General features: G+C 47.2%; 1 protein-coding gene across 1 annotated transcript in view; it reads left to right on the top strand.

Moving 5' to 3' along the window:
- The window catches only part of CYB5A (cytochrome b5 type A), a 41,618-nt gene extending 33,168 nt beyond the window's left edge, over window positions 1-8,450 (top strand). Inside the window, exons 5-6 of the transcript XR_012325473.1 lie at window positions 3,332-3,514; window positions 7,461-8,450. The gene's annotated coding sequence lies outside the window, so the exon portion shown is untranslated. The remainder of the gene's footprint in view (window positions 1-3,331; window positions 3,515-7,460) is intronic.
- The last annotated feature ends 3,556 nt before the right edge of the window (window positions 8,451-12,006 follow it).

Below are 12,006 nucleotides of genomic sequence, written 5' to 3'. Positions count from 1 at the left end.
AAGTCGGGTAAAGTGGAACATCATTTTTTTTTAAGTTCATTCAAATGTTCATTCTCTTGTCCAGTGCTTTTGTTTGAGAACAGGTCCATTACATTCAATTAAATATTGTCATTGCAATTATAGATACAGCTACGATAAGCAGACCGGGAACTAACGCAACTGATAAACCTACATTTAACTAGTTAGAGTTGGGATGTGCAGGCACTCAGGAAGGCAGACTCAGTTGAGCGTATCAGTGTGTCATGGGCATTGGTTAAGTATTTCAAAGGATGAGGAAAGAGACAATCTGGTGACTAGATTCAGTAGAGATAGGCTGATAGAGCTCCTACTGTAATTTATACTGCTAAATCTAGCCTATTGATGCTCACCCATCTCAAGCTCAAATTGTAAATTTTCACTTATAACGTGTGTTGGTGTCATGTGCATTCTCATAATCAACTGCCGTCCTGTGAGAGCAGTAGTTGTCTGTCAGTGGGAGAAACCCAAAGGAAAGAGCTTTCTAGTAACTTCTGGCCCAGCTGAATAGCAATTAGGCTTAAATGAGTGGCACTTGAAGTTTGGGGCAGCTGATTTCAACTTTAAAAAGCAGCTCCAGCGGTTGTTAAACTCCCAGAAATTACATGAAATGTCCTGTTCGTGTGCATGTTTTTCTGAGAAGGGTATTAGTAAGTTTTCTTAAATTCTTAAGGGGTCTGTTATTCCCCAAGGATCAAGGGCCACTCGTTACATAAGTGTAAGAATGAAGGAAAAAGTGTTCCTCTTCACTTCAAAACTGTTGCCTAAAATCCATCCCCCAACTATGCATTGAGCTCTTGTTATGAGCCAGAACCATCTGGGCCTGGGGACCCAGCCCTGACCAGGACGCCACAGTCCCCGCCGTCTGGAAGCTTCATTCTGGTGGGAGGTGTGCAAATAACGGGTAAATAAAGACACATGCGTGGAACATCAGTGAAAAGTATTATGAAAAGAGTAAAGCAGGCCCGCTAAACGGAAGAGGAGTGTGATTTTAATTAGGTGATTAGGAAATCCTCTGTGAATTGGAGACATCTGGGTGGAGACCTGAAAGAAGTGAGGGAATGAGCCATGCAAATTTCTCACAAAAAGCATCCCCAAAATCAGGGATAGCAAGTGCAAAGGCCCTGAGGCAGCAGGGTGCCTGACATTTGAAGAAGAACGAGGAGGCCAGCCTGGCTTCAACACACATGATCTGATTTACGTTTAGAAGGATCCATCTGGAGATTATATGGGTGGCCAAGAGCAGGTGCCTAAGCTTAGGAGTAAATACATGTATTTATGAATACATTTTTATGTATTTAAATTTTTCAAAAATGGGAATTTTAAAATTATAGTATTTTATATATATTAATAGAAAAATGAAACGACATATAAATCAGAAATCTATAAAAAGAAAATTTTAATTGATGGCCACCTGAACATACCTGTGATTAGCATTTCAATATACATATTCTTCCAGAATTATTTCTCACATTCCTTTAGATAAGTGGAATCACAGTGGAAAGATTTTTTTCACTCAATAGTAAATTGCAGAACTCTGTCCGTATCAAAAAGCAAAAGGCTTCCTCATTATTTTTTTTCCTTTTGTCTTCTGTCTTCCTTCTAGCCACTTTTTTGTCTTCCTTATTATTGAATGTGATCCATTTTGTACTATTATTATTTTTATTGTGGTAAAATATACACGTATTAATTTTTAAGGGAAATTAGCAAGGCCTGCACCCTGGCTTCTCAAGGCTTGTTCTGTGGACCAGCAACAGCGCAGCATCAATGAGTTTGTTAAATGCAGAATCTCGAGCCCCACCTGAAAGATGGAGAGGCACTGGCCTCAGTGGGGTTGACCAGGAGGCCTGCAAAGGAATAGCCCTCCCCCACCACCAGAATGGGGTCCTCCCTAAGGCCCTATCTTGTGCCGTCTGCTCTTCTCTATTCATGCTGCTCAGAGAAAGTCAACTGTTGTTATGACTTAAGAATAATCTTATGACGCTATACTTTCATACTGAATCTCTTACCAGAGACCATCCATCCATCTCTAGCATATTGAGAAGTTTCCATATGTCAGTTTTTGTAGGAAACCCCAAGGGTACAAAATGATCAAGACATTTGAATAAGTGGGAGGAGTTCCAAGGGGCTGGCTTGGGCATCTGGGTGGTGGCCATGCTCTCCAGTCAGGTTGGAGACACGGGCTGAGCCATCACTACAGATGGTCGCTGAAGCCACTCATTGCTTGGGATCATCTGGGAAGAACATGTGGGGTGAGAAGATGGGACCCGTGTGAGGACAGGGGAGGCCTGGGAGTAGGCCGAGCGGGAGGGAGGCCAGGAGAGGGCAGGACACAGGCGTGCAGAGTGTTCAGCGTCACCAGTGTCCCCCGGCGGTCACGGATAATAGCGGGTGCTGCCCTAACACCTGTGTAGGGTTTGCCACAGGCCAGACACCCTTTGAAGGGTGCTACATTTATGACCTCACCTAAATCCTGTAACACACACAGGAGGTAGAAACCTGCTATATCTCTGGGTTAAAGATGAAGCAACAGAGGCAGAGAGAGAACTCTCCCAAGGTCACCAACATGTGACAAAGCCGGGACCCAACTCCTGCAAGGCTGGCCCTGAGGTCCGTGCTCTGAACCAGTGTGCCAAGATTGAGACTGAAGACTTCCCCTAGAACAGCAACAGAACAGTCGTGGCAGGCCTTGTGGAGAGCAGCTCCCTGGAGAAGAAGGGGTGGGAGCGGGTCACAGATGGAAGGGAGAGACTGCTTGTCCAGAAACTTGGCTGTGAGAGGACAGGGAGGGGTATTAGCTGGAGGGGCTGGGCAGGGGGTGGGGGGCTTTTTGCTTTATTTTAACTTAGAAGTGGGAGATATGAACACATGTTTAAATGCCGGGAGCTGTGTATAGGCAGAGGTTGAGAAAAGGGCTGACTGGTGACCACAGGTCCCTGGGCGAGCTCAGCCCTGGAGGAGGGCTTTCCACTGTGAAAGGGCCAAGGAGGCCAGGATGGGAGATAGGGAAATTGGAATTTCATGCCTCTTGTCTTCTGTTTTCCTGAAGTCATCTGAGAGACACAGGGAGGTGGTGGAGGAGAAAAAGGAATAATAATAATGAGGAATATAAGAAATATTTATTTGAGCCAAGCTGAGGACTATAGCCCTGGGGAACACAGTTCAAGTGCTTCTGGTAACACGACCCAGATCTAACTCTTAGGAGACCAGCCTCATCATTCTCAGCGATAGTGCTATGGGTAGGATTGACCCCACTCCTAAATCCAGGGTGAACCCAGATTTGCTTGAGCTAAAAAATTCTATCTCTTGGCCATAGTGGGAAGATATGTTGCTCTGTCAGAACCAAGGAGGCAGAAGAGCTGTTTGCTAGTGTTCACGGGAAAGTGAAACACCTTCCCTCCTCCATGTGTGCTGTCAGAAGAGACCATCTCTCCTTTCCTGGATGATAGGGTGTAAAGATGTATGTCATGGACTGCCGCAACCACTTTGGCATCATGAGGTATTTTGGGTCCTACTGGGGTGGGGACTCATGAGGTCTGGGGATGAGCCTGTCCTCGTGAAAGGCAGATTGGAAGGACTGGGGAAATCTGAGTTCTTGGAGACACTGACCAAGCTGCTGGATCATGCCTCTCTTCCGGATCATGGGGCATGTTTTCGCGTCAGAAGCCTCTAGTACTGCTGATAAATTTACAAATGTTGACTTATAAGAATGGCAGTTTCTTTTGGTTCAACATGCGAGTCAACATTCATAAACCCCCTTGACCGTCTAAGTCAGTTTGAGGTGAGTTGTTGCTAAGACAAGCTGGAACTCAGAACCATGCCCAGAGAAGGAGAAGCTCACCCCTAAACCCCGGTGCTGACTGCTCCAGCACGTCCCTGTGGTGCCGTTGCTGCCACCGGCTCCTGTTGCCGCTCACACCTGGCCAGTACAAGAGATGCGTCAGTTTGCTGCTGTAGCAGCGATGGCCACGGCTGCTCTGATGATGCCCGAGGGACACAGATGTGGGGCGGGCTTGGCTTAACCGACCCCAGGTTTCCATGAGCCCCAGCCCGGGAGGATTATGGTTTGGAGCAAATCCCAGCTCAGCGCAGCCAGTCAGAGTGAGTTCACGCACAGGAGTCCCCCTGCGTCTGGGGAATGTCCGCAGGCTCAGAGGGTGAGGAGGACAGACACCTCTCTTTGAGAGTCACAGGCTCTGCTGTGAATGTTCCCTCCTCTTAAACATCAGTGTGGCTGAAACAAGTTCCTTCCGTAAATGTGTTGAGGATGGACGGTGGGACCTCCAGGCGCCCGCAGATGTCTGAATTTTTAACTCAGAGTGAATATTTGGGACTAGCCAGAAGGGATTTTGGTGTGGCGAGGTAGGTCGGACCGATGCCAGTTTTGCGGGCCGGAGGAATTTTTTCTAGGTTAGAATATGCACGCTTTCGGCAGTGGATTTTTCCTGCCCGTGGTGCTCAATAAGCTTCTGGCTTCACTTGAAACCATAGTTCATTAGTATCAACCCAACATGTTTTATCAGGTAGCAGTCATTTGCTTATGTGAGGGAAGAGGAATCCTAAGTCAGTGTTTGCATACACGCTCTTCCTCCATAAGATGTCTGTTTGACTCACTTCTCCTGACGGAGACAGCAGGAGCCTGGGCAGGTAGGGCCACCCTGCTGGGAGCTGTGCCCTGGGCCTCTTCACCTCCTGCCCCCCTGCCCCTTGCTGGGATAGGAGCTGGTCTCCAGGAGGGACAGCGCTTGCTTCATAAGCCAAAGAAGGCAAATCATTGGCTTTTCTTAGTCCAGCAAAGGTTAGTGGAGGCCTCTAGCACTTCTTGCTTTCCCACTCATCAAAGAGTAACTTGAGCACAACGATGTGGTGAAACACGTTGCTGACAAAGCCTCAGAGCCCAAACCTTTCAAATCAAAGGTTCTTTGATTTCGTGGTTTCATGGTTCTTTTCTCAAGTCAGGGAGGTTTAATTAGCTCTGTTTATTAGTCGAAGATGGTTGCCTTGCTGTCGATGACATCAGTTTGTCTGTTTCCAAACTCTTTCTCAAAAAAAAAAAAAGTGCACATGCCCCTTACTGAGCCAAAACCCACAGGGGACAGCTTAACTTGTTGGTACACATACTGTTAGGCAATCTCTTGCATTGCCAAGGCTGACGATCGGGGGACTATTAAAACCCATCCACCTTGGGACTTCCCTGGTGGTCCAGTGGTAGAGAATCCGCCCTCCACTGCAGGGGACGCGAGTTCAGTCCCTTGTCAGGGAACTACAATCCCATGTGCCACAGAGCAACTAAGCCCACATGCCACAACTACTGAGTCCGTGCGCCTCAACTAGAGAGAGAAAACCCATGCACCACAACTAGAGAGAAGCCCACATGCCACAACCTAGAGAGAAGCCCACGTGCCACAACAAAAACATCCTGCATGCCACAACGAAGACCGGATGCAGCCAAAAATTTTTTAAAAAATAAAAAAGTAAAATAAATATATTTTAAAAATCCATCCGGGCTTCCCTGGTGGCGCAGTGGTTGAGAGTCCACCTGCCGATGCAGGGGACGCGGGTTCGTGCCGCTGTCTGGGAAGATCCCACATGCCGCGGAGCGGCTGGGCCCGTGAGCCATGGCCGCTGAGCCTGCACGTCCGGAGCCTGTGTTCCACAATGGGAGAGGCCACAGCAGTGAGAGGCCCGCGTACCGCAAAAAAAAAAAGGAAAAAAAAAAAAAATCCATCCACCTTATGCCTAAGGAGTGGAAACAAAGAATTGCACTATTAAAGTGAGTCAGATTCTGAGTATCTCTTAGCAGTCACCTTCCCGACGTGGAGACTGAGTCCTCAGAATCGCAGCACTGTTTGATATTCAGATGAGATGAGCGTTCTCAATTTAATCTCTTCCCCTTAGAGGCTAAAAGCGGAACCAACTCCTTCCTTTGCAGTGCTTTAAGCTGCCTTTGATTGTCCTGTGGGCAGGAGAGAAGAAAAATGATGTATTTAATGCCCAGTGTGCCTGACTTTAAGGGTTGGTCTTAGGTATAGCCAAAGGAGAAAATAATAAACAAGATTTATGTTACATATATAAATGTTATATGTCTTTCTCCCGGCTTCCAGTGGCTTGCTGGCACTCTGGTGTCCTTGGTTTGTGGCATCGTTACCCCGCTCTCTGCCTTCATGTTCACATGGTGTTTTCCTTCCGTGTGTCTGTGTCTTCACAGGCCATCTGATGAGGACACCAGTCATGTTGGATTAGGGCCCACCCTATTCCAGTATGACCTCATCTTGACTAATCACATCTGCAATCACCCTATTTCCAAATAAGCTCACATTGGGAGTTACGACTTCAACATATGAATTTGGGGAGAAACAATTCAACCCCTAACCATGAGTAAACCTAATATTGGGCCAGATTTTCAGGGAAAATGTGACCCAGGGCCCATTTTTTAAAAATTAATTTTTAAAACAGAAAAGTACTGTGCCAGAAATTGGTTACACCTCTCATAAGGGGAAAGAAAAGCAATGGAAATGAAATAGCTACTAGATCCAGGCTGGCATGCCTGTCCTGGGAAAGCGGCGTTGTGACAGCACTCTAGTGCCCCCTCGTGCAGGGGGTGCTGCCCGAAGCCGTCTGGTTGGGACGTCTTCTGTGGAGGAGCATGTATAGCGCTGTTGAAGGGCAGGTGGTTCTGCAGGTCACCCAGCTCTTTGGGCTCCGTCTGGTCCTAGGAGACCTCACAAAACCCAGGTGAGCCGAGAGTAAGGCAGGTAGAAGGTGCAGCATGTGAAACAGACCTCGGCTGCGACGGAGACCACGGCTCCAAAGCGAGCAGGTGTGCCGCCGCGTGTTTTGCAAATTGAAAAGCACCAGGACTTGGCAGTGATAACAAAGGGAAATTATAATAAAGCCGTCACAGCTCAGGCATGCAAACATGGAGTCGGATGGCCACCGAGGATGTGGTCGCAGACACATCGTACACCACTGAGAACCTGAACTGCCTGTGAACTGTACCAAGGACACCACCAGCAGCACCTGCCAGCTGTCAGCTTATGGTCTCAAGGCCTCCCCTTGTAACTGTACAACCATTTCAGTCCCCAGCCAACCCTGACTTAAGCACCCCCATTTCTTGCCAGCTCCAATGATACTTCTTGATAAACAACTCAAGTAACCAACTGTAATCTTGTGGTTTTTACCTTTATAAACGCCCCCTTTTGTTAGTCTGACGGAACACAATTCAAGTGCTTCTTGAATCTGTGTATCCAGGGCTGCAGTCCTAACAAACTCCAAATAAACACCTTTTAATTTCACCCCATATTCACCCTTTTAAAACTAAGATTTTGTAATGCCACCTTAATCTGACATAAGATCCCTAGATGATATCACTTATACATACTTCTTTGAAAAGAATCATCATAACATCCTAATCAGGTCTCTGTTTCTAAAATTTTGGTTAACAGAATGGAGCTCAGAATAAAATCCCACACGTCTCTGCTGTTCCGTCTTTTCATCATGGATGGTTTGGGCCACAGGTGGTCTCCCCAGGCTCCGCTGTCCCTTCTCAGCTGGCAACCTCTTCCCTGCTTGGCAGTTCCCTGCAGATGACTCAGCACCCATTGGGAGAAGAGCTTGGCTGAAAGGTGCTGCAAGGCTCACGGGCAGACCCAGGCAAGCCTGTGGACACACCTGCTCTGAGCAGGTGTAGTACAGGTGCGTGTCAAGCAACTCCAATCTCAAGGTCACTAGTAGTCAAATGAATCAGATTTTCAGTCTTTACCTGGGAGGAAGGGGTGTTTGCAATGGATATGATGTTATGTATTTTTGCCTCAAGCTCTGTATTGAGTTCGTGACTGACAAAGTATCAGAAATTACAACTCCTCACCACTGGTGCTCACCTCGCCATTAAATCACTTCTCAAGCCAGCACAGGAGTAGATTAAAACAAACAAGCAAACAAACCTCGTCAAAACTTCCTTTTCACTCCAAAATTTTGACCATGTTGATTTTAGGGCACAGAAGTTGAGTCAAGCCATCTGAAAGAGAAGGTAGGAGAGTGAGTGTATGGGATGGAGCCGGAGCTGGGAGCCAGCAGGGTCAGAGCCGTCTCCAGGGTCAAGTGGCTTCCTCTTTATTTCTGGTGCGTTCTGTCTTTTTTTTTTTGCGGTACGTGGGCCTCTCCCTGTTGTGGCCTCTCCCATTGCGCAGCACAGGCTCCGGACGCGCAGGCTCAGCGGCCATGGCCGAGCCCTTCTCTTTACTTCTGGTGGCCGATTTGCAGTCTCTAGTACAGATGCTGGGAGGACATTTTTGGCTCTGCTAACTATTGGCTAGAGTCTTCTGCACCCCATGGATGAGCCCTCCTGGGTCGGGGGATCTCCATGGTCCAATGGGTGGCCCTGGTCATAGCGTGCAGCCCTAGTGCTTCCCGGTGACAGTGGTACTTCCTCCTGGGGGATGTTTTGGAAACATGTGGGGCCCTTTTTGTCTTCTAGCAAAACTGCCCTCTAACGTTTATGTATTAAAATATATATTATTATTCGATTACGAACAGCTTTCATTTTATTTTCCCTTTATATTAGATTTAGGTTGTTATGATGATTCTTTTCAAAAGTGTGTATAAGTGATATCGTCTAGGGATCTTATTTCAGATTAAGATGGCATTAGAAAATCTTAGTTTTAAAAGGGTGAATATGGGGTCTGATAGCATTGAGAACCTATAACTCACATGGCTCCTACATATGAATATAAATTATTTGATTCCAAAGAATGATACATCTTTTCTCATGTTTCACATGTTGACCCCTAACTTGGAACAACCTATAGCGTTTTGGGGAGACACTTCCCCCAGAATGTACACTGAAGTAATGAATCTGTTGATACATGCACCACAATGAATACAGGATGGAAGTCACAGGTGTGGAGTCGGGGGTGCGCCCCTTTAAGAGTTCAGCTGAGGAAGCGTCAGCGTGCATTGGGTGCGTTAAAGTTAAGCAGGGTGGTCGAACGCCTTTGGTAGGCACTGCACGCCTGTTTGATTTTTGCTCTGTCTTATCAGTATGGTGTTTATTTGCTCTTGGTTCCTGCTGCGTCATCTAGACCTTTGATACAGTCCTTAGTCACACACGATCATTACCTCTGGTTTGGAGTGGGTGCGATTTGTTGGACTGGGGAATAGCCCAGGAAGCCTCTGGTGCAGAACTCAGTCCCTTTACTACACAGCGTTCTCACACTTGCAGTCCCCAGAGTCTTCTTGCTCATTTCTGCCTGTGCCTGGGGCAATGATTCAACGGAACAATGTACGTCAGTGCCCGGATTGAGAACCATGTCCCCTTATAACGACCTCCGTCCGTGTGCACCAGTGGACAGCCACACACCTAGTCGTCATCCACACGCGGAGGGTTGTTACTCTCCTCCACCTCTTTACCCCAGCTGACGAGGCACTGCGCCTGCAGGAACATCCCTGGCGGTCATCTCACCTTCTCACGAATGCCTCAGACATACCCTTTGGTCATCTTTGTTTTTTCCACATCTCTCCACGGAGCAGAGTTTAAATGTCAAAGTTTAGTCCATGAACACCTGGTCAAGGTGCTGCTTGGGTGAACCGCAAGCTTCCTTTCTGTTGGTCTGAGGTTGAAACCACCCACGATGGCTCTGTAAGCCCCAGGCTACCATGACAGGGCTGCCCTGCCATGTGTCCCCTGGGCCCCCTGCAGGGATGACGTCCCCACTGAGCCTGCCTCTGAAGTGGGAGGAGGTGGGAGCACAGACATTCCCCCAGGGAATGCAAGTCCTTGGATCGGGTTCCAGCGTTTCTTCTGTGCTGTCTGTGCCTGACGGAAGCAGGCGGCCGTACCTTCCGTTTCCCGACCACTGTGTGCTAAGCATTGGGCACCCATCATTTCACTCCACCCTCACAACAACCCTGCAAGCGCAGCTAGTTTACAGAGAAGGAAACAAAGTCAGCAAAGCTCGGTGACTTGCAGAAGGTTGCTCGGCTCCGAGCGCCCACGCCCTGAGTCTCACCTCTTCGTTCTGGCTTCGCACAGGTGCAGGCTTCTGGTCCCGGCTCTGCTTTCTGCATCCTTTTCGCCTCTGGTGCCTAGCATCCCTATGCTCCTCCCTGGCAAGCTTTCCTCCAGCCTGGCTTCTAGGAGCTCCTACATTTATTCTTTACAGGTAAAGGAATGTTGATGCCCTGGTTTTTAGGATAGCAGCATTGTATAAGACCTCCAGGTATCGGTGGCCTGTAGAACTTCACGTGTCAGTCTGGATAAGGCAGACATATGATTTTAAGTTGTGGGGAGGTTGATAATCTGTACTTTATTTGGAGCTACACCTGTGTGCTTATTTATATTGAAATCGTATGTGAGAGAGGAACGTTATAGGTTGAATTACGTCTCCCGAAAAAACACATGTTGAAGTCCAAAGCCCTACTACCTGAGGATGTGACTTCATTCAGAAATAGGATGGTTGCAGGTGTGATAAGGTGAGGTCTACTGGAGCTGGGTGGACCCTAATCCAATGACTGGTGTCCTTATAAGAAGACAGCCACATGGAGACAGGTGCAGCGGGAGAACGCCTTGTGCTGATGAAGGGAGAGAAAAAGAGGGATGCAGCCAAAGCTCAGGAATGACAAAGGCTGCCGGCAGCCACCGGAAGCTGGGAGAGGCAGGAAGGCTTCTCCCTTCCCTGCCAACACCTTGGTTTTGGACTTCTGGCCTCCAGAGCTGTGGGAGAATCAATTTCTGTTGTTTTAAGCCACCTGGTTTGTGGCCTCTTGTTATGACAGCCCCAGGAGACTAAATCAGGGGAGAAACCGGGATGTGCCCTATTTGAGACGGCTGGTTAGGAGGATCTGAACAGCCCTCATGTTCCCCCATGATAACCGGTCATGCGTCTCTCTGCACCCGTGGGTCTTGGCCTCATAACAAATCCAGATATTTAAACAGACAAAAAAGATTAAAGAAAAGGTGTCAATTAGATAAGAATGAGCATTAAAAGGCAGCTTTAAGGAGTGTTTTGTTTTGTTTGAAAGGCTGTAGAACTAGTATGTTTTTGTTTGTTCGTGCTAAGAATGATGGTAATGCGATGCTGTCTGTAATACGAACCACCAATGGAGAGAGCAGTTTATCAGAAATGCACTCTGGCAGCCACATGGTGGAAGCCTGTGGAAGACTCTCCTTCCACAGCTTTGGAAAAGAGGACTTGGGTTTTCCTGAGATCAATGTGCACCAGTTTGTTGGTGCCCAGCTATCAACTACCTGCGGGGGCCGTCTTCTTTCAGCTGAACCCGTGTCAAATTCCTAGAGGCGTTTTCCTTAGTTAGAAATGCCTCTTTCTTTCTGTCCCTTCCTTTGGACTTTTGTCACCTGCTCAGTGGATCCCAGAAACATACCCTTTCCCTCATACTTCTTATCACCACATCAGCCACTGGGTTTACCACTCACTGGGTCACTGGATAATTTCTCCTGAGCTAAACATTCCTCATATATTAAGAGTTAATTTGACAGGCACGTCCAGGAGGTGGGAAATTCTGTAAGAACCCTGTTTCTTCAACAAGTAAATGGGATTAAGAAAGAGGGAGCACTATTATGGGTTAAAATACTCTTTAAGAGATCCATCACGTTGAATGTATGGGCCTTGTTTGTTTATAATTTAATTTAAACCAAGTATAATAAGACATTGTTGAGATAATTGGAGAAAATTAATCATGGACTGGGTACTATTAGATATTAGATAATGAGATTATTGCTTTTCATTTTGTTGCAGATGATAATGATGTTGTCCTTAACTGTTGGAGATGCATATTGAAGTATGTTTACAATTTGCTTTAAAATCATTTTGCCAAAATGTATGGGGGAGGAAGGGGTGTGGATGAACTAAGAATGGTGGGTGAGGCCACACAGGTTCTTTCACGATTGTGTGTGTTTGAAATTGTTTATAATACCATGGTTTAAAAAGAGGACATGGGGTAGGGCTTCCCTGGTGGCGCAGTGGTTGAGAGTCC

The sequence above is a fragment of the Tursiops truncatus genome, chromosome 13 (assembly GCF_011762595.2).
Source record: "Tursiops truncatus isolate mTurTru1 chromosome 13, mTurTru1.mat.Y, whole genome shotgun sequence".
Lineage (NCBI taxonomy): Eukaryota > Metazoa > Chordata > Mammalia > Artiodactyla > Delphinidae > Tursiops > Tursiops truncatus.
Note: the sequence above shows the minus strand (reverse complement) of the source record. Positions and strands in the feature narration are given on the sequence as shown.